The sequence below is a fragment of the Mustela lutreola genome, chromosome 4 (assembly GCF_030435805.1).
Source record: "Mustela lutreola isolate mMusLut2 chromosome 4, mMusLut2.pri, whole genome shotgun sequence".
Classification (NCBI taxonomy): domain Eukaryota; kingdom Metazoa; phylum Chordata; class Mammalia; order Carnivora; family Mustelidae; genus Mustela; species Mustela lutreola.
In genome coordinates, this window is record NC_081293.1 from 77781348 (window position 1) to 77799318 (window position 17971).

Below are 17971 nucleotides of genomic sequence, written 5' to 3' on the forward strand. Positions count from 1 at the left end.
GCTGAGAAAAGACTTGAGGAGGCCTTAAGTTTACACCGCAGGCTGGTCTTCAGCTGAGAGACATAGGACAGTGCTCTCAAAACAGACCACGGCACAAAGCCAGCAGGGCCTGTGAATGGTGGGGAAGATGGACTCTAGAAAGCTTCTCTAGGTTTCTAGAGTCATCACCCTATTTTATTCAAATTGTTCAGTTTTCAAAAACAAAACATCATAAGGCATGAAAAAAAATTGAAAAGTATACTCCATTCAAAGGGAAAACATACAGTGACAGTAACTGTCCCTGCAAAAGACTGACGGTGGACCTACTAGACAAAGACTTGAAGTAACTGTCTTCATGGTGCTCAGAGAACTGAAAGACATAAAGTCAGGAAAATGGTGGGGGAATGAAGCAGCAATGGAACAAAAAGTTAGAAACCCTAACAAGGAGCTAAAAAGAAATTTGGGGACTGAAAAGTACAATTCCAAAGGTACTGAAATGAGAAATTTACTGGGAGGATTCAAGAGCCAATTGGAGCAGGAAGACGAAAGACTCAGTGAACTGAGAGGACCATGGAAGTCGCCTACTCTGAGGAACAGAAAGGAAGGAAGGTTAGAGAAGAACGAATAGAGCCCATGGGACCTATGAGACAATATTAAGAGGACCAACGTACGTCCAGTGGAAATCCCAGAAGGAGAAGGAAAAGGAAAAAGAGAAGGAAGGACAGATGGACAGGAGGGAAGGAGGGAGGGAAGGAGGGACAGGACAAAGAATCACAGAGACATAAATTTTTTATTTCTCTTAAAGTCTACCACAGTTATAAAAGACACATGCTGAGAAGATGTGCCCATAGACTCATGATGTAATACAACAGGAATGAACTCTTTTTAACTAAAATGAGGGAATTCTGTGGTAGCTTCTATACTAGTGGTCAGGCCTTGAAGAACCCAAGAATCCGCATGTCTTGCCTACCTAGTGGAGCCGTTCGGTGGAACCCCTGTGGACGTCTGGACGTCTGCTAACAGGGTTTCTGAGGTATTTCTGTCTCAGCAGTTACCTGTATTTGTTTGGGAAAAGCTTGAAAAACTGGCAATCTGATAACTGAGGAAAGGGTATCTTGGCTTTTTTAGCGTTCTCATTAGTGAACCCAGAACCATGGGGGCAGGGGTGTGGGTGTAATCCCATCACTCAGGAGCACAGAAAGACTCCAGAATCAGAGGACCAGGGGCACCTGGGGGGCTCGGTGGGTTAAGCATCTACCTTTGGCTCAGGCCATAACCCCAGGTTCCTGGGATGGAATCTTAGCTCCGGCCCCCACCCCAGTGGGGACCCTGCTTCTCCTTCTGCCTGCCACTCCCCTGCTTGTTCTCCCTCTCTGATAAATACATAAATGAATAAATAAACTTAAAAGAAAAAAGAATCAGAGGCTAGGAAGTAGACCGAGAGTTGGTCAGATTCTCCATATGCACTGTCAGGTCAGCTAAACCCTGAAATAATACATTTGGTAAATGTCCAGTTTATGTAGGCACATATTTACATATTTACCACATATTGGAAGCTGGAGATTTATACGTGGCATCATTTTCTGAAAATAAGAGAATAATGTTATTAACAAAATCTCCTTTGATGAAAAAAGTATGTGTCACTTGTTTGCAGTGTGGGATGTACACTGAGCATTTATGAGTGATCAGAAGATCAAGCTAGAGATTTAACTGCTATGGAGATTGGACAGATAATCCACTGGACCTTAAACAAGTAAACCCGTATACTGCAAACCCCTCTCATTCCTTCACATCCTGGGGATTTTTTTCATGGCTTAGCTGCCAAATGTTCCTAAGGCAAACCTGACAGCTTTGGGACATTCACACACTCCCAAGTTAACAAAACAAAACAAACAGAAACAAGTAACAACATCAAAAGCAGCACCCCCCATCTCTGCTTTCGTTTGCTTTGTTAAGATAGGGGTATGTCAAAGCTTTGAAATAATTCCAACTCGCACTATCGATGAATATTATAATAAAATCAAAGTAATTAGTACAACTTAAAATTCAGGAAGAGCAAATTTGTTTTGCTGGGGCATCTTGCTGACCACGCTCACAGGAAGAGTCCCTAAGTTTTCCATAAGTACTTTGAATTTCCACCGACGTTCCTTCCACCTTCAGGCATTTTATGCTTTAAAGTTTTGTGGGAAATTTCTAACAATGGACCTGTCATTGGGAGTCTCCCCCAAGTAAAGAGAAGGGTAAGCCTGAGTGACACCGTATCTATCAAACTCCTTTTCTAAAGAGTAGACTAGAACCTAGAATATAAGATATTGTTCTTTCTATCAAAATCACTGCTTTCTATCCTATTACTTGAAAGAGTGAAGCAAAGATGGAACCACATTGCATTTCCCTAAAAACAGAGCAGGTTAGTCTCGGTGTGCAAGGATACAGACAAGCTGGTTGGAGCATTAATATGACCCTCCCACTTCATTATTTCTTGGTAAAAAGACAGGTCCTCAAGAACTTTAAGGTACCCACCCAATGATAAAGATTGTTTTTGACCAGTAAGGAGATTGAAGCAGTCATTAAAAATCTCCAAACAAACAAAAGCCCAGGGCCAGACGGCTTCCCGGGGGAATTCTACCAAACATTTAAAGAAGAACTAATTCCTATTCTCCTAAAACTGTTCCAAAAAATAGAAATGGAAGGAAAACTTCCAAACTCATTATATGAGGCCAGCATCACCTTGATCCCAAAACCAGACAAGGATCCCACCAAAAAAGAGAGCTATAGACCAATATCCTTGATGAACACAGATGTGAAAATACTCAACAAAATACTAGCCAATAGGATTCAACAGTACATTAAAAAGATTATTCACCACGACCAAGTGGGATTTATTCCAGGGCTGCAAGGTTGGTTCAACATCCGCAAATCAGTCAATGTGATACAACACATCAATAAAAGTAAGAACAAGAACCATATGATACTCTCAATAGATGCTGAAAAAGCATTTGACAAAGTACAGCATCCCTTCCTGATCAAAACTCTTCAAAGTGTAGGGATAGAGGGCACATACCTCAATATCATCAAAGCCATCTATGAAAAACCCACCGCAAATATCATTCTCAATGGAGAAAAACTGAAAGCTTTTCCGCTAAGGTCAGGAACACGGCAGGGATGTCCATTATCACCACTGCTATTCAACATAGTACTAGAGGTCCTAGCCTCAGCAATCAGACAACAAAAGGAAATTAAAGGCATCCAAATCGGCAAAGAAGAAGGCAAATTATCACTCTTCGCAGATGATATGATACTATATGTGGAAAACCCAAAAGACTCCACTCCAAAACTGTTAGAACTTATACAGGAATTCAGTAAAGTGTCAGGATATAAAATCAATGCACAGAAATCAGTTGCATTTCTCTACACCAACAGCAAGACAGAAGAAAGGGAAATTAAGGAGTCAATCCCATTTATAATTGCACCCAAAACCATAAGATACCTAGGAATAAACCTAACCAAAGAGACACAGAATCTATACTCAGAAAACTATAAAGTACTCATGAAAGAAATTGAGGAAGACACAAAGAAATGGAAAAATGTTCCATGCTCCTGGATTGGAAGAATAAATATTGTGAAAATGTCTATGCTACCTAAAGCAATCTACACATTTAATGCAATTCCTATCAAAGTACCATCCATCTTTTTCAAAGAAATGGAACAAATAATTCTAAAATGTATATGGAACCAGAAAAGACCTCGAATAGCTAAAGGGATATTGAAAAAGAAAGCCAACGTTGGTGGCATCACAATTCCGGACTTCAAGCTCTATTACAAAGCTGTCATCATCAAGACAGCATGGTACTGGCACAAAAACAGACCCATAGATCAATGGAACAGAATAGAGAGCCCAGAAATAGACTCTCAACTCTATGGTCAACTAATCTTCGACAAAGCAGGAAAGAATGTCCAATGGAAAAAAGACAGCCTCTTCAATAAATGGTGCTGGGAAAATTGGACAGCCACATGCAGAAAAATGAAATTGGACCATTTCCTTACACCACACACGAAAATAGACTCAAAATGGATGAAGGACCTCAATGTGCGAAAGGAATCCATTAAAATCCTTGAGGAGAACACAGGCAGCAACCTCTTTGACCTCAGCCGCAGCAACATCTTCCTAGGAACAACGCAAAAGGCAAGGGAAGCAAGGGCAAAAATGAACTATTGGGATTTCATCAAGATCAAAAGCTTTCGCACAGCAAAGGAAACAGTTAACAAAATCAAAAGACAACTGACAGAATGGGAGAAGATATTTGCAAACGACATGTCAGATAAAGGACTAGTGTCCAGAATCTATAAAGAACTTAGCAAACTCAACACCCAAAGAACAAACAATCCAATCAAGAAATGGGCAGAGGACATGAACAGCCATTTCTGCAAAGAAGACATCCAGATGGCCAACAGACACATGAAAAAGTGCTCCATATCGCTCGGCATCAGGGAAATACAAATCAAACCCACAATGAGATATCACCTCACACCAGTCAGAATGGCTAAAATCAACAAGTCAGGAAATGACAGATGCTGGCGAGGATGCGGAGAAAGGGGAACCCTCCTACACTGTTGGTGGGAATGCAAGCTGGTGCAGCCACTCTGGAAAACAGCATGGAGGTTCCTCAAAATCTTGAAAATAGAACTGCCCTATGACCCAGCAATTGCACTACTGGGTATTTACCCTATAGATACAAATGTAGTGATCCAAAGGGGCACGTGCACGCGAATGTTTATAGCAGCAATGTCCACAATAGCCAAACTATGGAAAGAACCTAGATGTCCATCAACAGATGAATGGATCAAGAAGATGTGGTATATATACACAATGGAATACTATGCAGCCATCAAAAGAAATGAAATCTTGCCATTTGCGACGACGTGGATGGAACTAGAGCGTATCATGCTTAGCGAAATAAGTCAAGCGGAGAAAGACAACTATCATATGATCTCCCTGGTATGAGGAAGTGGTGATGCAACATGGGGGCTTAAGTGGGTAGGAGAAGAATCAATGAAACAAGATGGGATTGGGAGGGAGACAAACCATAAGTGACTCTTAATCTCACAAAACAAACTGAGGGTTGCTGGGGGGAGGGGGTTTGGGAGAAGGGGGTGGTATTATGGACATTGGGGAGGGTATGTGTTTTGGTGAGTGCTGTGAAGTGTGTAAACCTGGTGATTCACAGACCTGTACCCCTGGGGATAAAAATATATGTTTATAAAAAATAAAAATTATATTAAAAAAATAATAATAAATTTAAAAAAAGATTGTTTTTGATGCACTGAGGTTTAAATCAAGGAGAGCGTGTGGGGAGATTAATTACAATGATGGCTTCAGTGTGGGAAAGGCTGCTAGGGTACAGTTGAGTTAGCCCACCTCAGAACTGGTTTATTCTGACTCACTGGAACCTGTTTTATTAGCCCATAAGGAGCGTAATTATTAACTGACCTTTGTCTACCCTTGAAAGTTCGGTCCAAAAAATACACATTTTATAAATTAAGCTAATTTAAGTTTATGATTGGGTTAACAGGATGCAAGTAGTAAAATTTACTCATACCATTCTAAAAATTCCTCCAGGGTTTTTTGTGGATATGTGTGAAATTACACTCCTTCCTCAATTTTGCAACATTTCCTTGTATTTTTAAAAAAGGTATTTCTTGAGTCAACAGTAAGTCTTTCAGAAAACCCATCCCTAATATGAGAGAGAGGGGGAAAATATGTTTTAATAGAAAAGAACACAGACCTTGATTTTTCATATAAGGTTAAAAAAAAAAAAAGAATTAGTGACACATCTGTTGTGCTGGTTCTCATGTGCCCAAGAGGCAAAACAAAAGTAAAGACCATGTCAAGAAAACTGTTGCCACTATAGGGTCTGTCATTTATGATTTGTAAATGTATCTCCAGCAAAGTGAGGGCAAAATCCCCTTTCTCTTAGCAAGTATAAATAATGTGCATTTTTGTCGAAAGACTCTCCTTTAAGAAATGTAGAAAATTGATTCTGATGGGATAAGGAAATATAACTCAGAAGGGAATGGAGGAGAAAATACACAGGGATGATTTATTCTGTCAGATTTTATGTCTTGATATCTAGAGCATTGAGGAGATGGATCCCAGTCGTGAACAAAGACAGGTCAGCAAAAACACGGACGTCTACTCTTGGATGCGTGGAGTTGGGACACTGAGAACTTAGCCCCCATCAGACTGTCTTCCGCTGAAACAGACAGGCACAGGGACTAGAGCCTGTGTCCTACCTCGACTAACCCTCTTGCCTACAGATGAGTAAACTGAGTCCCAGGAAAAGGAACTGACCTGAATTTGCAGGATGAGCTGACTCTCACGTAGATGGGTGAAGATGCCCAAAGACATTAACAATCTCACTGTATGATTGAGACCTATCAGCTAAGTTACTCAAGGTGTTCAATTCCACTCCCATATTCTAAATGAAAAATGCCAGAGGGAATGCGGCAAGAAGGCACACACAAGGACTGGGGTAAATGTCACTTGAGCATTTCCCTGGGCCTTTATTTTATGACAATATTCTCAACATCTTAGCAATGCTGAGTCTCTGCCCAAGGGCTCCAAGGCACCAGGCTCTGCTTGTCTTTCTTTCTTTCTTTTTCTTTTTCTTTCCTTCCTTCTTTCTTTCTTTCTTTCTTTCTTTCTCTCTTTTTTTGTATTTATTTATTTGACAGAGAGAGAGAGACCACAAGTAGGCAGAGAGGCAGCAGAGAGAGGGGGGAAGCAGGCTCCCCATTGAGCAGAAAGCCTGATGCAGGGCTCAATCCCAGGACCCTGGGATCTTGACCTGAGCCAAAGGCAGAGGCTTTAACCCACTGAGCCATCCAGGAACCCCCTGCCTGTGTTTCTACACAGGTAAATTATCTTCATGGTGTCTCACCTGTTCAATGTCTGCTGAACTACATAGTCTCAACATACGAATCCCTACTCCCCTCCCCTCCCTGGTGAAGATGGTTGCCCAGCCCTCCACATTCCCTACCCCACTTCCTTTATTTGGCTTCAAAACCTCTGACTTCCAACATTCCAATATTTGATTGGGTTAACAGGATGCAAGTACTAAAATTTACTCATAATATTCTAAACATTCCTCCAGGGTTTTTTGTGTATATGTGTGAAATTATACCCCCTTTTCAATTTTGCAACATTTCCTTATATTTGAAGGAATTTGCACTTCCTCATGTAGAAATCTAATACTTTGGTAGATTTTACTTATTTGTGGTTTTACTTATTGGTGACCTTCGTGGGATTCCACACAAAACAGCTTCGTGAGAAAAGGATTTTCTTTTCCATGTCTTTACTGATTGCTCTGTGCCCAGAGCCTAGGCATGTGCCTGCCAGACGGTAAATGTTACGTATATTTTTGTTGAACGATGTGGAATGCCATGGGAGGTTCTGCTGTGACTTGTATGTGGATATTTCTTCTTGTCTGTGCAGGGAAGTTTCCCGCAGCACCCTTGGCCACTCACACGTAAGGCCGCCGTCTACATATATAGGAGAACATCATGACGACAATACCGCTCCTTTCCCCGTCTCAATCCTCAACTCCTCATGTGCTCTGGGATGAGGAACACTCAGTCCTATGATATCAGGCATTTCCCCTATTTTATTAAAGCTCAGAACATGAGCATCTACTCTTCTTTCTCTTTGCATTTCTGCTAAAACAACCCCCACTTTGAAGGAGTAGATGCCAAGGGGTAGCCTGAACAGTAGAGAATTTGGGAGGCACCCAGAGACCAGGGGATGAGGAATGCATTGGTTAACCTACCACAGTATTAGATTTCTACATGAGAAGTGCCAACAAAAGTGTCTTTGAAGCAGCCTTACATTCCCAGGGTTCTCTGTCAAATAAGCAGGACCCGAAGGCTATGGTAAATTCTAGATAGAATGCTCACATGTCCTGCTTAACCAAATACTTAAAACAAAATCAGGGCCATTCTTGCAAATAATCAGCTTTCGTCTATTTTCTTTTTGAAGGAGCTGTTTTTCTAGACCTGACCCTGCTATTATCATACAAAAAAACAAATCAGAAGTTAATACAGAGAATTTGTATTCAAAAGGATCATTGCATGAAGAGGAAAGAAGCTATTGCAATGATGGGAGGGGACCATCCAAACAGGCAGAACCTCTGGCCAGAAGATCTGAAAACATCTTCTTCAGGGGCACGGGGGTAGGACCAAAAAAAAAAAAAAAGAGAGAGAGAGAGAGAGAGAGAGAGAGAGTTTTCTTGCATGGGGAGGAGAGAACAGGCCAGAAAGAGGAGTGGGGAGCCGGGGAGAAGGGTGGAGTCATCAGGTATCCGATGCTGAGGCCAGCATGCACTCTGGAGAGGTTGTTCAGAGGCTGGGGGAAGGACAAGGACATCACCAAGTTCCATTAGTCAGTGCTTTGTTCTGACTGATCAGTGGGGATGAGAGGTTTAGCCAATTAGTTATGAAACAGAGAATGGGAATGTGGAGGGTCTGTGTCTGGCCTGTCACAGGGATATGAGGGAGCACCTGCGACTGAGTCCTATCTATGCCGTCGGTGGAAGGAGGTGTAGATAGGACTGTGTTTTATCACTGGTTTACAAATAGGAGTTTTCAGGAAACCCATTCCAGAGCACCAAAGGGCAAGAGTTTTTTTAATGCCTGTGGTTTTCCTAGATCTCGGCGCTCTGTAAAGTCCCACGTGTCCGCATCAATGCCTGATCACAAATCTTCTGTGAGAGAGCTGAAGGCTCCAGACCCTTCCTCAAGGAAGAATCTGTGTTCGTTTCCTATTTTCTGTTGACTGCAGATTTTTTTAATGACATGACATCCTGTACCTTACAGTGTAGTCTAGACTCAGATGAATCCCTCAAACATAAGATGAGCCCAAGCTGAAACTCTGAAAAACTACAGAATGCCCTAAATACAGGGACAGTTAGGAACCCAAGTCAGAAGAAGAAAAACATCCCACGGAGATGCTAGGGTGGTTTCCAAAGTCATTGCTCAGCCCGTTGTCTCCCACCCAGCTGGGGAGTGAGTGGAAGGGGAGCCCCCATGAAGCTGTAATTAGCACTAGAATCATGAAGACCGATAAACAGCTGTTTCTTTAAGCCTATTTCTAATTTTCAACGTTCAATAGAAGGTTGAAGATTTTCTATTGAAAACCTATGGTCTCCATCCTCAGTCTTCTAAGCTTCAATCTGAAAGGAAGTCTATGTCCTCCCACTGTAGAGCTTTTCTCGGTATTAATGACAAAATGCTTGCTAAGATCCCAGCCAGGAGTACTCACTGAGAGGGGCCATGACCTGAGGTCTTGGGCATGTCCTGTCACGTCTCCCAGATCCCCTCTGATAGACCCTCGTGACTCCCTCAGACGCTCAGCTGTAGACTGCAGAAGGAGACTGTGAATGATCTCCCCAACAATTTCTAACGTATTCATTCACTTTAATCCTGAATTTCTCCATGGAAGTTTTTTCTGGGGCGGAGGGCAGATGGGGGGATCTTGTTCCTATTTGGGTCCCCAAAGTAGAGCTGGCAGGATGCCTGCCTATGACAGCCAGTGTCTGCTGTCGAGGATTTCTCCTCAACTTGTCCTCAGAAGCTAGCAAAATGAAACATTTTTTCAGTTAATACGTTATCTGACCACTACCACTGCTAAAGAGAACTGCTATTTTCTGAAAATTTTTATTTATTTATTTGTGACCGAGAGAGAGAAAGAGAAAGAGAGAGAGAGAGCACACAAGCATGGAGAATGGAAGGCAGAGGGAAAAGCAGGCCCCCAGCTGAGCAGGGAGCCTGATGTGGGGCTCAATCCCAGGACCCTGAGATCATGACCTGAGCCAAAGGCAAACGCTTAACCGACTGAGTCACTCAGGTGTCCTGAAAACTGCTATTTCTAAACCAGTGATAAAACATAGAAACAGTTCCATTAAAGAAGTTTTAGGAGATAATCATTATTCTAAGACTTGCATAGTTATGGATCTGATCTGATCTGATCTGATCAAGGAAATACAGTGAACATTTTTGTTTCAGATTAGTAAGAGGAGGATTGTATTAGATGCGTGGCAACGCTAACATATACATAGTAAATAAACCTAATTTTGGATTATTACCCTTGAACTATGTTTTGTAGGTAATGTGTAACACTTCTGCTTAAGAATTATACAAGTATCTGCTTTTTGGATGTTGAGTTTAAGAAGTTCTTTATAGATCTTGCATACCAGCCCTTTTCTGTAGTGTCATTTGCGAATATCTTCTCCCATTCCATGGGTTGCCTCTTTGTTTCATTGACTGTTTCTTTGCTGTGCAGAAGCTTTTTATCTTGATGAAGTCCTAAAAGTTCATTTTCACTTTTGTTTCCCTCACCTTTGGAGATATGTCTTGAAAGAAGTTGCTGTGGCCGATGTCGAAGAGGTTACTGACCATGTTCTCCTTTACCATTCTGATGGATTCCTGTCTCATGTTGAGGTCTTTCATCCATTTTGAGTTTATCTTTATGTGTGGTGTAAGAGAATGGTTGAGTTTCATTGTTCTGTATATAGCTGCCCAATTTTCCCAATACAATTTATTGAAGAGACTGTCTTTTTTCCATTGGATATTTTTTCCCACTATGTCCAAGATTATTTGACCATAGAGTCCATATGTGGGCTCCCTACTCTGTTCCATTGATCTATGTGTCTGTATTTGTGCCAGTACCATGCTGTCTTGGTGATCACAGCTTTGTAATATAGCTTGAAATCAGTCAGCGTGATACCCCCAGCTTTGTTATTCTTTTTCTACATTTCCTTGGTGATTTGAGTGTCTTTTCTGGTTCCATACAAATTTAGGATTGTTTGTTCCCCAATGTTCATAGCAGCAATGTCCCAATAGCCAGACTATAGAAAGGGCTGAGATGCCCTTCAACAGACAAATGGATAAAGCAGATGTGGTCCATACAGACAATGGACTATTGCTCAGCCATTAGAAAGGATGAATACCCATCTTTTATGACTACATGGATGGGACTGGAGGAGATAATCCTCCCAGCTGAGCAGGGAGCCCGATGTGGGGCTCAATCCCAGGACCCTGAGATCATGACCTGAGCCAAAGGCAAACGCTTAACCAACTGAGTCACTCAGGTGCCCTGAAAACTGCTATTTCTAAACCAGTGATAAAACATAGAAACAGTTCCATTAAAGAAGTTTTAGGAGATAATCATTATTCTAAGTGAAGTAAGTCAAGCAGAGAGAGTCAATTATCATATGGTTTCATTTATTTGTGGAATAGCATGGGTATAGCATATCCATATGGAATAGCATATAAGGAATAGCATGGAAAACATTAGAAGGAAGGCAAAATTGAAGCGGGGGGAAATCAGAGGGGGAAACAAACCTGAGAGACTATGGACTCTGGAAAACTGAGGGTTTGTGGGGGGTGGGAGAATGGGTTAGCCCAGTGATGGAAATTAGGGAGGGCACATATTGCATGGAGCCCTGAGTGTTCTACACAAACAATCAATAATGGAATACGACATCAAAAACTAATGATGTATGGTGACTAATATAACATATTGAAAAAGATTTTTTTGGTAAATAAAACCCTACAAAAAAAAAAAGAATTATACAATTACCACAATACACATCTAACAAGGGTGCCAGTAGGTAACTCTTCTGGATGACTTACTAGGATGTTGTGCATAAAAAGGAGATACACAAACGTGAATGCTTGTCCTAGTTCATGGAATGTTGCAATACCCAGGAAAGGACCCCAGGGGGCCACTACCACCTGCTTAGCTAAGGAAGCCCAGGGGGTTCCTGCTGTGCTGTGAGCTTCTCAATTGCTCCCAGAGAGCTGCTGAAGAACCCAGCTCACTATAAATGGAGTGGAATAGAATGAATGCTTTAATATTTTCATTAACTAGGACCTTGAAAGAATCTCAGTTGAATTACTAATCTGTGATATATACATCAAAGGTATTTTTTTGTTAATATGTATGAAATTAGATTTGATCTGAATAAAAGGGGGGAAAGAGCATTTGTGTGTGTTTTGTTTTGTTTTGCTATTAAGGAAAATTTATTTTATAACCAGAGTGGTATGATATTGCCCGTTCAAAATGAAAATTTGGCACATGTTTACATCATGTGGAAAAAGGAAACAATGTTCAGTGTTTAAACACAAATTAAAGCATACTGTAACCACTTTTTTAAAAATTTTATAAACATATATTTTTATCCCCAGGGGTACAGGTCTGTGAATCACCAGGTTTACACACTTCACAGCACTCACCAAAGCACATACCCTCCCCAATGTCCATAATACCACCCCCTTCTCCCAAACCCCCTCCCCCCAGCAACCCTCAGTTTGTTTTGTGAGATTAAGAGTCACTTATGGTTTGTCTCCCTCCCAATCCCATCTTGTTTCATTGATTCTTCTCCTACCCACTTAAGCCCCCATGTTGCATCACCACTTCCTCATACCAGGGAGATCATATGATAGTTGTCTTTCTCCGCTTGACTTATTTCGCTAAGCATGATACGCTCTAGTTCCATCCACGTCGTCGCAAATGGCAAGATTTCATTTCTTTTGATGGCTGCATAGTATTCCATTGTGTATATATACCACATCTTCTTGATCCATTCATCTGTTGATGGACATCTAGGTTCTTTCCATAGTTTGGCTATTGTGGACATTGCTGCTATAAACATTTGGGTGCACGTGCCCCTTTGGATCACTACATTTGTATCTTTAGGGTAAATACCCAGTAGTGCAATTGCTGGGTCATAGGGCAGTTCTATTTTCAACATTTTGAGGAACCTCCATATACTGTAACCACTTTTGCTAGTGTCTGTCATTTGCAAAATCCTTGTATTGTCTCCAGGTAACTATGCATTCTTTCTTCCAAATGAGGGCATAAGGATTCTAAAAGGTAGAGTAAATCTCAAGAGTTCTCATCTGCAATAGAATTGTAAGATGCTTTTCCAAGTTATGGTGTCTGCAATTCACGACTACACCTTGTAATTAAGTAAGAAATTCTGATATTAGCATTGTATCTTGTTAAGAGAATATCTGAAGTACATTAATTCAATCTCCCTAAATGGTCTGTTACCATCTAAATACTTGTGCTATAATTGATTTTTAAATTATGCAATAATTATCTCCTAGCTTGCTTAAAACCATGTTACAAATAATTGTTTTAAGTCAATTAACATTATTTTGCAAACCAGCAGCTCTTCCTCATTAAAAAATTTAAAGTTGCTTTAAAAGCTATTTTCCATAAATGTTCTACAAATGAGAATTCAATTCAATGTAATTGAAATTCAAAAAAAGGGGGACACATATTTATAGATAAGAGCCCAAATGACCAGACCTATGGGGTTCACGCTCACCAAGCGTCCACACCAACAGGGCTAAAGTAAAGTGGCTGGAGGGCGGGCCAAGAGAAGGGATGAGCTCATTCAGAATCAAAGGTTACATCTCAGGAGGGAGAAGGGAGAGATGTATGTATAATATTAGCTAAAGCTGATTTTGACCCTGACTTAAGTTATTTTACTTTGTAAAACACTCATTATTTTTTTTCGAATATTTAAAACAGATCCAGGGATGAGTACAGAAATAGTGGGGGTTTTTTTCCTCCTTTCACTGAATGGATAATTTAAAGGAATATTTCTTTACACAAAGAAATTGTGAAAGGGAAGAGCTAAGTGGTAAATACAGCCGATGTCAAGAGAGTTGTTTTATGGTAAATTGCCCACATCAAGCACGTTGCTTTCATGCTATGTAGGATCCTGTGGACAGCATGGATTGGTTTCTTAAAGATTTTCAAGGTCACTCATGTATATGATTGTACACAACATATCATGCTCATAAAAATCATTGAAATGTCTTCATATTGATCCCAGGGGATGGGGCCTGGCATCGCAATGAGAAGGGGGCTTGCCTTTCACAAATTGTTGGCATTTCTGCGTGGGGCAGCAGACACACAAGTCATTTGCATAAATGTCCAAAACCGGGGCCTGTGTCTCTGGACCTGTCAGCCTCGCCTTCTCCTGATTGGTTCCTGCTGTTTCACAAAATTTCTCATCTCTTTACTTTCCCTGTTTTGGATCAAACTGTGAATCATAGTTGAAAGAGTCTTTCAATCTTTTAAATTTCTTCAGAGTTGTCATTTCAATAACAGCTTACGGTTGGGCTGTACTAGCAGCTAATGATCAGCAAGAATGACTCAGCAGTGAGGACGTCTGACACGAAGTCGTGGCAGTCTGGGCACGGGAGGAAGAGCGGTGGCTCCTGCACCTGCTCTGAGCCCGGACAAGGCATCTGCCTCTGGCTTCCAAGGCTGCCAGGCCCCTGGAAGAGTCGTAGCAAAGACAACCTGTTCTGTGCAGTCTCCAGAGGAGCGGTGTGCCTGTCCCTCTCCCTCTGTGCCTCCCCCCATTCATGCTCTCTCTGTCTCTCAAATAAATAAAAATTTTTTTTTAAAAGTTTGCTGAGTGGATAGATATTATGTCAAGTCTTCCTGGGACGAACAGGAATGCGGTGGGAGAAAACTTTTGGTGGGTCGATACACTCACGGCAAAGACTGTGGTGATGGTTTAGGTTTATTTTCAGACTTTTCTGCTTTTGGAAGATGTGAAATTCCAAATTCCCCTTTTGGAAGACGTAACTCAGGGATTTTGTGAGAATTCACTGAAAGAGTGACACCCTGAGCCTCCTACCTCCTCCTCTTTCTTCCTGGAGTGATTCCGTTCAGTGTGTGTCAGCTACCGTAGTAGCTGGCGTAAAGGGTAAAGGAGAAACAATGTTTCCCTTCAAGAGTAAGAAAATAAGGGTTAGGAAGGGATTTCAGACGTTAAATGGATCCAAGTGCAACAGAACCATTTTTTCAAGTCTATCTGCCATGCATGCAAAGGGCCCACAGATATTTTTCATTAGCTGAATCTTTTGGTCAAAAAATAAATAAACAACTTACTACTTAGATCTATCCTTAAACTGGTAAATATCTCTGAAAATCTATTTAAGGTTTGGTACTTGAGTGACATATATATTTCTGGAGTTTTCTTGTCCTCTTTTTTTTTTTTTTTTTTCCCTCCTTAACTTTAGTAAGAGCTACAGGAACAAGGTAGGCAACAAGGATTCCTCACATTAAAAAAATACAGCCGGAGGCTGTCACCTCATGGCAAAAACATGGCAAATGAATCATATTTGGGGAGTGAACTGACAAGAAATGAAGTCCAAATGAAAGTAACGTACAAGCGTAAAATCACCTCAGCATTGGCCCTGAGCTGGCAGCTCTCCTCACTCCTGCTCCCCTAGTCCAAGGTCACCTGAGTGTGGGCGGCCCTGCCCTGTGACCTGCCTTTCCAGCGAGCAGACCGCTTGCAGCAAGTCTATCCAGACCTTCCCCATCTCCAAGGATGACTGATTTCCAGGCTTGGGGTGACAATTAGAAGTGAACACAATGAGGTTCTATGCCCAGATGTGAAGGTCGAGGGCTATTCGGTGAATCTTCACTTCACACGTCCCTCGTCTGTCCCTTGATATCTTTTAATACACATCAGCAGAATATGCTCATGTGAGAAAATTGTTTATGCAAAAGAAATAAATGTCTTTCTTGGAGGAAGTCATGTTTTTAAAAACATATGTATCTCTGAATAGGTTTGCAAGTTCTAACTCATTTCCCCGAATGTGATAATTTTCCAATAAATCTGAAAAAGAGTGTTTACACAAAGGTGTAACACCTCGGGGGTCTGTGTGGAAAACAAAACACTCATCCCATTTGGTCTGTCTTCAGGGAGAGAATTACAACACCCCGTGATCGGGGTTGATTCCCAGGAAGTATGACTGTTTAAAGATAAAGGGTTTCACAATAGGATATAAGTACTACACAATATAAAGCATCATTGCCAATGACTTATGTAAGGGAAGGCATGGGTTTTGTCTAGGAAGGAGTTTTCTGGATGGGTTCTTCAAAGAACTAAAACTTCTGCATTTATTTATTGGGAGGTGATGTGTTCACAATTATTAATAATCAACATGATGTGTTCACAATTATTAATAATCAACAGGACACCAAAAAAAAGGAAAAAAAAAAAGATCTCCTAAATAAATGTGTGCCTGGGAAGCATCGGGAAAGTGCTGTCCCACAGAACTCCCTGTGTGACTGAGAAGAGCTCTATCCCAACCTCCAACACAGCAGCACCAGCTGGGTGTGGCCAGGGGGTGCCTGGAATGTGTCTCCTGTGACTGAACTTGAATTTGTCCATTGGCTATGGTATTGGATGCTTTGCTGGGTAAAAACTATTCTTTTTCTTTTTGTTTTCCTTTTTTTTTTTTCATGTATACAGTTGATTATAAAAGAAGCTGTATGTATTGTCGCCACTATTTTGTGACTTGGAATACCTAGTCACATACAATTTAGATCCTATGATCTGTCCTTAACCAAAATGGGAAACAGAAGAGTGAGTAAAGACAGCTACAAACAACAAAATTTGGAGACAGAGAAGAACCAATTTTCCCAGTTAGGAAAAAAAAAGAAAAGAAAAAAGACCAGTTGTACTGTTGATTTTTTTTTTCACAACTGAAGTTTTCCAGTTTGATTTAATGAATAAAATCTTAAAGGAATGTCTCTTTGATCTATAATTAAGAAAGCATTAGGTCATATGTTTTATAAAATTTGAATTATTTAAATGCAAAGGTAATATCAGCTGTTTTTCAACTACCAGACACCTGCTAAATATTGGAAAACCAAGGCTGTTTCTTTTCTTTCATGCTTCCTCACCTTCACTGCAAGGATGGCTTTTCTGGAGGCTCATTTTGGCTTCAATGTACTTTCTTCTAAGCTGTGAATTCAGTAGAACTCTTACAAGGCTCTTAAGTGGATGCCCAATTTACTATTCTTTTCTGAATATTCTACTTGCAATGGACATGGTTTTCACCAAAACCACTCTTCCGTCGGTCAGTCCATAGTGAGGCTCAGAACCTGGGGTCGTCTATGTCTTGAATCACCGTATAAGACAAAGCACTGATTTTTTAAAAATCTGTACCCATACCCATAGGCTTCCAAGATCAGAGGCACTGCCTCGAGCTCGTTGGTGAACAGAGCGTGCTCTGGTGCTCTGAGAGGCACGAGCAGGGAGCCGGTTCCTCGTGAGATTTACAGGTTCTTGGCAATTCTCCCACAGAGCTGCTTCACCTGCCTCCTTGTAGCCACCCAGTTCACGAGCCCCCAGGTGTCAACCCACATCAGTGTGGCCTGTGAGACTCTGCCTGGTCCCACTGCTCCCATAACCTTCTCTCTCGGTCACTTACCACTCCCTGGGGTGACCTTTCTTTCCCTGCCTTAATGGCACCATGCTTGTTCCTGCATCTGGGCGTTTAGACTTACCCTTCCTTCTGGCTTATAAAGCTCTCCCCAGAGAGCTTTCCCAGGCTGCCTCCTTTCACTGTTGGGGTTTCCATCAAATGGCAGCTGCTCTGTGTGGCCTTCCTGGATCCCTTAGCTAACCCTCTGTCCCCATCCCCACAGTCACACCGCACCGTTACTCCTCACTGCCATGCTCTGTCTCGTGTGACCCTACACTGCATCTGTCTTCATGTTTACTGACCACCCCCACCCCCAGCATTGTCTGCTCTCCACTGAATACCAAACCTAGCAGGACAGCTGCTCTGTCGTGGGCACGCAGGAAATACTTAATTAAATAAAGATGTGTTAAACTTTAACTGATGATTAAGGCTTATTAAACATAACTGATATTTTCCAAATTAATTTCTCAAAGACGTTCTACTTCTCATGTGAAACAAACCTCTGACTGGAATTCTGGGTGGTGTGTATGTGTGTAGGGCATGGGGGGATCACGGCACAGAGTTCCCGCTCAGAGGAAAGAAAGAGGTCATGGTCTCCTCCAGCCTGCCCACTGGGGATGACCGAGCGCCACATCTAAGTACTTAGGCTCTGGGGGTTCGAACACGTTTTCAGGCTCATAGAATTTCT